Genomic DNA, 7,875 nt, shown 5'->3' with positions numbered 1-7,875 from the left:
GAAGGGATTCCAAGAATCATCTAAGTCCAACCCTTTGCAATGCAGGAATCACATCTGAAGAATACCTGGCAGATGCCCATCCAACTTCTGTTTAAAAACCTCCAATGAATGTTGAAGACTCACCAAGAGACAGACCCAAGCTTCCCATTTCAGGCAGTTACTGTATTTTTATTACTCTTCCCCCCCCCCCTTCCATCATGAATAGATTGGTGTATTCTGGGAAACGTTTTTTTTGGTTAGCAACAACCCCCCACCCCAAACATCTAAAGTGATCAAGAGAAAGGGAGGAACTGCAGGTATGGCTGGTGGTGGCAGTCTGATTATTACCTTGGTTTAGTAAGTGTGATTCCCAGGTTTAATTATCTATAAAACTGTTTTTAGAAAGAAAGAAAGAAAGAAAGAAAGAAAGAAAGAAAGAAAGAAAGAAAGAAAGAAAGAAAGAAAGAAAGAAAGAAAGAAATGCATTGGAATACATAGACTAACTGGGCTGAGTGTCACCTGTGTGCCCCTTCCCTTGTTCCCCCCACAGGTCACAGAGGATCAACGGCTAGGATGTTTGTCAGGCCCCTTCGGAAAGTTCAGAGGATCTCCATGACATCATAGGCACGACCCCCTGGCTAATCACATTATACGCTGTTTAACTTAACACTGCTAAGCTTTGTCTGATAACACTGTAAAATACCATTTTATTCTAAATTAGATTATGCAAACCTCTTGGACACTTAGGTCAGTTCTCCTGTGAGGTCCTTGCTCAGATGCCTTTTCTTAACTCCCTCACCCCCCCCCCCTTTCCCAGCCTCCCTTGCCCCCAAATTGAATCAGACAGCAAAAAAATTTTTTAAAAAAAATTGAAATAAAAGGCTGTCAAGGCTATTATCTGCTTCTATAACTCAACAACACTGGTTGCGGTTACATTGATGGAGACTCTGTGAGTCTGTTCTCGCTCTCTCCCCTCTTGGAAAAAATGTGGATTTTGTTTTCTCTTTTAGAGGTACTGGGTTTCATTACAACCTTCTTGTGAGGTAGCATGTTCCATAAGTCTGTCTCTTCCATCTACCATAGGAACATAAGAAGAGCCTGCAGGATCAGGCCAATTGCACATCTAGTCGAGGATCCGGTTTTCACATTGTCCAACAAGATGCCTGTGGGAAACCTGCAAGTAGGATTTGTTCCTGCATTGTGCATGGTGTAAGGAAAAAATCATTCACAGACATTAAGAGTTGGCACGACCCACTAAAATGAAATTTCAGCTTGATAAACGCAGAGATTTCCCTAGCACTTAGGAACCACTTTAAAACAACAACAACAACAACGGCATATGAAGCTGCAGCCAATAGAAAGGTGCAATTTACTCACAAGCTGCAGGAAATACTCTCATTATTATTTCCATTTTACACGCATACACAAAAGTACAAAGTATGTAATGAGAAAAAACTACTTGCATTACCTTACAGCAGCCCAACAACTATAATTGTTTACATGAAAGTATTACAAATCCAGAGCATTTTTCACAACAAGGAACAAATCTAATTCCCAAATGCAATGCAATTGCATCTTACATACATTTAGCTTGCATGATTTTAACCGTATGGGGTTGAAGGCAGGCTGGCTGAATTTGTGCAAGATAAATCTAAGCAAGGCAGAGAGTATAAAAGCTCGTTTTGCACTAGGGCCACTTGAGTTACCCAATACAAAAGGAGCTTTTAAGTTAAGGTTACCAGATTTTTTTTTCCAATGAATCCGGGGACACTTTTCAACTTCAGTAGGAATGATAGGATTTTGTCAGGGGACTGATTTGTAAATCTGGGGACTATCCCCGGGAAACAGGGACATCTAGTAACCTCAGTGGCGTAGCGTGGGGGGTGCAGGGGGGGGCGGCCACACCGGGTGCAACATCTGGGGGTTAGGGTTAGGGGGCGCAAATCCACAGGTTAGGGGGTGCAAATCCACGGGTTAGGGGGCGCAAATTACTTGCCTTGCCCCGGGTGCTGACAACCCACGCTACGCCACTGAGTAACCTTATTTTAAGTTCCCGACCATGCTTGCTGGGCAATGCCCACTTGACATGCAGGTTCTGGCAGCAGGGGTGCCAACTTGAATAAAATAGGGTTGGGGCAGGTAAGCCCCTCCCCATAACCAGTCACAATGTGCAGCACAAACGCACTACTTGAATGGCAATGCCCATTAACTTTGGTGGTCCCTGGCCCTCATATATTTTACTGGGTGTGTGTGTGAAGGGACCTCAGCCGCTAGGTGTTAGCTCCTATGTCTGAGAGTGCTGGGGGTTCTCTCTCCCTCAACCGCTAGCTGTGGGAGAGGCTCCAAGGATCCGGGTACGTGATTTTCCGGTATATGTGAAACTCTTGGAACTGAAGACCCATGTAAGATATGTTTGTACAGTGGTGCCTCGCAAGACGAAATTAATTCGTTCCGCGAGTTTTGTCGTCTTGCGATTTTTTTTCGTCTTGCGAAGCACGGTGTTGGAAAAGTTTTGGAAAAGCTTCAAAAATCACCAAAGTCTTCAAAAAAGGCTACCACACCGCGTTCTATGAGTTGCTCCTCGAAGTCAAGTCGCAACCAACTGTATTAACGGTGTTAAGAAAAAGGAAACAAACTTGCAAGACGTTTCCGTCTTGCGAAGCAAGCCCATAGGGAAAATCGTATTGCGAAGCAGCTCAAAAAACCCTTTCGTCTAGCGAGTTTTTTGTCTTGCGAGGCATTCATCTTGCGAGGTACCACTGTACTGTATTGCAAGTTTCAGAACTTCAGATATTGTCTTCATTGTCCAAGAACCAAATGAGGTGCTTCAAGAATAACTGGATGGGATGCAATGCAGGTCTGCAGGGCACTGGAGCGGAATGGGACTCTGGCACTGGGATTCTGGAGTGCCCTGTTCCACTCCATGGGCACCTCACCCTGCATCCATGGGTGCCTTGCCCTACCCCCCCCCCCCCCCATGCACACAGGGCATATGCGCCACCCCGAGCACCAAAGCAGCTAGCTATGCCAGTGTGAATTAATGCAGGTTTGTACATACATGCTGTTTTGCACTTTTACCAAAACCAGGTACATTTGCTAGTGAGTTCATATACTACCAAGAAAGGGGGGGGGGGTGGAATGGAAAAGAAGAAAGCTTCTCTTTGGTGGTATTCCAAGCCGATCACATAACTGAGATGTCATCGCCTGCCTAATGCACAGCTAATGACAGAATAAATGGCTGATTGTGTTACATTAAAGCCACACAAATGAACACAGCAATTCGAGCATGAAACAAAATAAAAATAAAAAAGCCACCTTCCAGGGCATATGATGCTGGGAGAAATAAATGAAGGAATGATTAGAGAAAGAGCATTTATGTCAGAAAGTTATCTTTCAAGTTTCTGAATAGCAAAAACTCATCTACCCAACCAAGGCACACAATTCAGATTCATGTTGGGGAGCGAAGATTTTAATAAAATAGGCCCTAGATCCAGCTCATTCCTTAGTAAAGTACTTGATGTACATAGGAGGAAACAGCCACATTGAAAGAGAAACGTTTGCCACTGGATGTTTATCTGCTTAGTTCTAAGGACATAAGGAGAGTCTGCTGGGTCAGGCCAATGGCCCATTTCATCCAGTGTCCTGCTCTCACAATGCTTACCCAGATGCCCCAATGGGAGATCAGCAAGCCGGACATAAGCACAACAGCCACTCTCCCCTCCTGCCATTTCCAGCAACTGGTACTCAGAGCATTGCTGCCTCCAACTGTGGAGAGCAGAGCATAGCCATTGTGGCTGGGTAGCACTGATAGCCCTCTCCTCCATTTTTTAATGTTTGATCCAAGGGAAGTTGTTGTGGCCGATCATTTGGTATTTGCTCCAGCTCCAATGGCCAAGCCTGTGCAAACCAGGCATAATGACGAAGGTTTAAAGAGAAAGAAAACTCATCTGGTATAGGTAATTCCCTGCTTTTGTTTTATATTAGTTAAGTGCAAGGTTTGTGGATTTTATTTCACCTTGGATTTTATTCTAATGTTGTAGAATTTCCCCTGACAGTTTCAGGAACCTTCCTTCATCCTTGAGTGGATTTTGCTGGAGGATATTGGCCTTGATTCAAACCTCACTGAAGTTAATAGTGACGTTCTCATGCCCATTACAAAAATCATTCTTTTCACCCTTTTATCATTAAAAAAATAAATAATTTAAATATAATTTGCTTGTTGTTCCTTCTGACTGAGAGATCACTGAATAAAAAAATGGACTCTGACAATGTATTGAATCAGAATCAGAACTGTCGAACTGAAAGGGACCACAAGGGTTGTCTAGTCCAACCTTTCTGCAATGCAGGAATCTTTTCGCTCAGTGTGGGGCGTGATCCCACCACCTTGATATTAGGGGTCTCATGCTCTAGCCAGGGGATTATGTTGGCATAAGACCATCAGAACAGTCCTGCTGGATCAGAGCCAAGTCCCAACTAGTCATAGGAAGACACCTCGTGCCAAGTCAACCACTGGTCTCTCTAGCTCTGACTGGTAGTGGCCCTTGAGGCTTTCAGGCAGGGGATTTGTCCAGCCTGGAGATGTTGCTGGGGATTGAACTAGAGTTATAGCCCTCCCATGAGCATTATTGGCCAGCCAGATGCTTGTAGAAAGCCTCTAAACAGGACATGAGTTCAGCTTCAACACAGTCATTCAGTGTGTCCAGGACTGGCAGGACTACGCAATCAACATGGAACATTAGAACTTAAGAAGAACCTTGTTGGATCAGGTCAATGGCCCATCTAACCCAGCATCCTGTTCTCACAGTGGCCAACCAGATGCCTTTGGGGAACCTGCAAGCAGGATTCAAGCATAAGAGCCCTCTCTCCTCTTTGTGGTATCCAGTGTGGGAATGTTCAGGGGTGCAGGAGAGGATATATTGTGAGATTATATCCTAATCCAACTTGTGCTAACAAGTTCCCAAAATATCAGCAGAGTTTATGACATTCCCCTTTTAGTTCGCAACGGTAACGTCTGCACAGGTTCGCTAGAACCACTATAATAATTACTCTGGTAATTTCCCCTTTTGTTCCCTCTTAAAATACAAGACACGACACAGTCTTTATAAAAGTATAAAAGAGTTTACTCACGTTCTGTTCACAATATGATCCCAGAAGGCAGACAGACTTAAAAAGGTAAAATACACTCAGAATCTATCTTATGGAAGATAGTCCCTTAGTCCTCTCTTGACTGAGAGCCAAGAGGGCATGTTGCTCCTTCAGAAGATGAAGATGAGAGAGAGAGATATGGCTGCCTGCCCTGTGCTTTTATCATTTACCTGCACAGGTGAGGCCACACCCACCTCTGGTCACATGCGGAGGAAGTCTGTCCCCAGGAAGTTTACCTGCTTGCTAGACAGACATCCCTCCCCATGTTCTAACATGTACACTCTAGGAATGTTGTCATTGACTGCTCCTGTGTTTTACATCCCACATCCAGAAGCATTGCTGCCTCTAGCCTTGAAGGCAGAGCACAGCCATCATAGCTAGTAGCTATTAGCAGCCCTCTCCTCCTCCATGAATTAGTCTCACCCTCTTTCAAAGCCATCTAAGTTGGTAGCCATCACTGACTCCTGTGGAAGTGAGTTCCGTAGTTTAACTATGCAATTGCTTGGGGTGGCTGCATTGTCAATGAAGCAGATAACATACACATTGGTTGACCAACCCGCTTTTGCCTCTAGCTCTGCCCACCACATGAATGTAGCCCCTGGAAGGTTGTCCAGAAAGGGATGCAGCCCTCAGACTAAAAAGTATTCCCTACCCCTGACCAAGGAGGACACCCAACACGTTCCTGAGTGTGCAGGCTATAGAGGAAGGTTAGTGACAGTGATCCATCTGCTTTCCAGGAAAGCTATTCTGCCCTTACAAAGAGCTTCAGACTTGGGAACTCCCAATAAGCTCTGCTGAACCCCAGAACACTCCTTGAAAACAACTAGGGTAGCATATCCCGAGTTAAGCAAACTGCAGTTGTGATTTATTTTATACAATTTATTATGCAAATTATACAATTTTTATAACAATTTATTGTTTTTCCTCCAAAGAGTCCAAGGTGGTGTACATAGTGAAGTAGGTTAAGTGGAGAGGAAGTGGCTGGCCCCCGGTCACCCAGTGAGCTCCATGGCTGGCTGGAGATTTGTGCCCTGGTATCCCAGATACCAGCCCAACACTCTAACCACCACAACACTATGCTGGAAATGCCCCTCTTATGAACAGCAGCAAGGAGGAAGAGGCTCTGTGTGGATTCCTCCCAGAACTGCCTGAGGTTTCTGAAGTGGCCAGGGTGCTGTGGGAAGGAGGTGGTCACCCAGAGGTGATAAACTGAGGCTACAGAAATCTGGGCTGTACCATTTCAGAAGGCAGGTGGCTTGGTTCTAGGTTTGCATGCTGCCCCTATGTTAAAAGCTCTTTGTGTGCAAGCAGGGTCAGCCCTACTGTTAGCAAAGTAAGGCAACAGCCTTGGGCAGTCAAATTCAGGTGTAGCAAATCACCATTTAATGTATTCTTTCCCCCCTTTTCATTAGTAGTATTAGTATTACATTTCTGTACAATACTGCCCGCCCTTCATCTGAGGATCACAGGGCAGTTTACAGTATCAAAACGGGGGGGGGGGGAATTCCATAGTAACAACAAAAACAATTACTCCCCCCCCCCCCAGTTTAAAAGGCCATAGATTCTCCCAAAGGCTTGAGAGAAGAGGACCATTTTTGGCTGGTTCATCCCTAGGAAGAATGTTTCATGGGTGTCACTGCAAAAAAGGCCTGTTCTCGTGTTGCCACCCTTTGGACCTCTCATGGAGAAGGCACAAAAAGAAGTGCCTCGGATGATGATCACAGGGACTGGATCGGTTCCTATGAGAACAGGTAAGGGCACTTGTGGCAGGTTTGTCTCAGGCACCAAAATAATTTGGCACGCCTGGGTGCAATGTACCTTAAGGGAAGGGTGGGGGTTGTGGGAGAAAGCATCACCTGCCGCTCGGCCTCAGTCTGCAAAATTTCTTGAGCGAACCTGCACGCAAGCTAGCACATCAAGATAGAAAGTGTACACTTTTTGATACTGGTGCACTAGTTCACTACATGCAAGGAACTGGGTGTGTGCTTTCGAAGGCATATCCTAAATCCGGCCCCAACTCACTCCTGCAGTTTGAAGTGGTGCAGCCCAAGATCCTACCACCTCTTTCGTTGCAATGCGTGGAAAGGTAGCGAGGTAGGCAGACGGGCCAAGGAGGGGTTGCAAGGAACGCGAGGCGCTTCAGCCCCTGAGCAACAGCGCCGCCTAGCCGCCAAGGAGGCCACGGTAAACGGCGGGCAAGCGCCTCCAGCCGCGCGGCGTTGCAAAAATGCCGCCTCTTTAAAAGATCCATGTGGGGGTGGGAAATGCTCCTTTTATTGCATCAAATCAGGTTTCAAGGGGTTGGATTGTGCCCCCGCGCGCCTCCCCCACCTTTTTTTCCTTTTTGCAAAGAGTCCTCTCCTCCCCGCCCAACCCCGCAAGCCCCTCCGCGTCCCGATCGCTTGACTCGTGTCTGTCTGCAGTTCAAGGCAGCAGCTGCTGCAGCCAGAGATACGGTATCAGGGAGCTCGGAGGCAGGGGGCGGGTGAAAGGGGAGTAGAGGAGAGGCGGGAATAGAGCGAGGAAACACCTGTTCCCAGTACGAAAAAAGGTGGCGGGGGGGGGGGGAGTCCACAGCCGGCTTGGAACTCCCCACCCACCCCAACCCCACTCCCACTCCATATCTGTTCTCCTATCCAACACCACAATGTCGTTTACAAATGCACACACACTAGAGGGGTCCGGGTTTTCCCCCTCCCTCAATAGATCCCAAAATGTGTTTGGCAGTGTGCTTCCCAAAGGTGGGGAGGG

This window comes from Podarcis muralis, chromosome Z, assembly GCF_964188315.1.
Source record: "Podarcis muralis chromosome Z, rPodMur119.hap1.1, whole genome shotgun sequence".
Lineage (NCBI taxonomy): Eukaryota > Metazoa > Chordata > Lepidosauria > Squamata > Lacertidae > Podarcis > Podarcis muralis.
Note: the sequence above shows the minus strand (reverse complement) of the source record.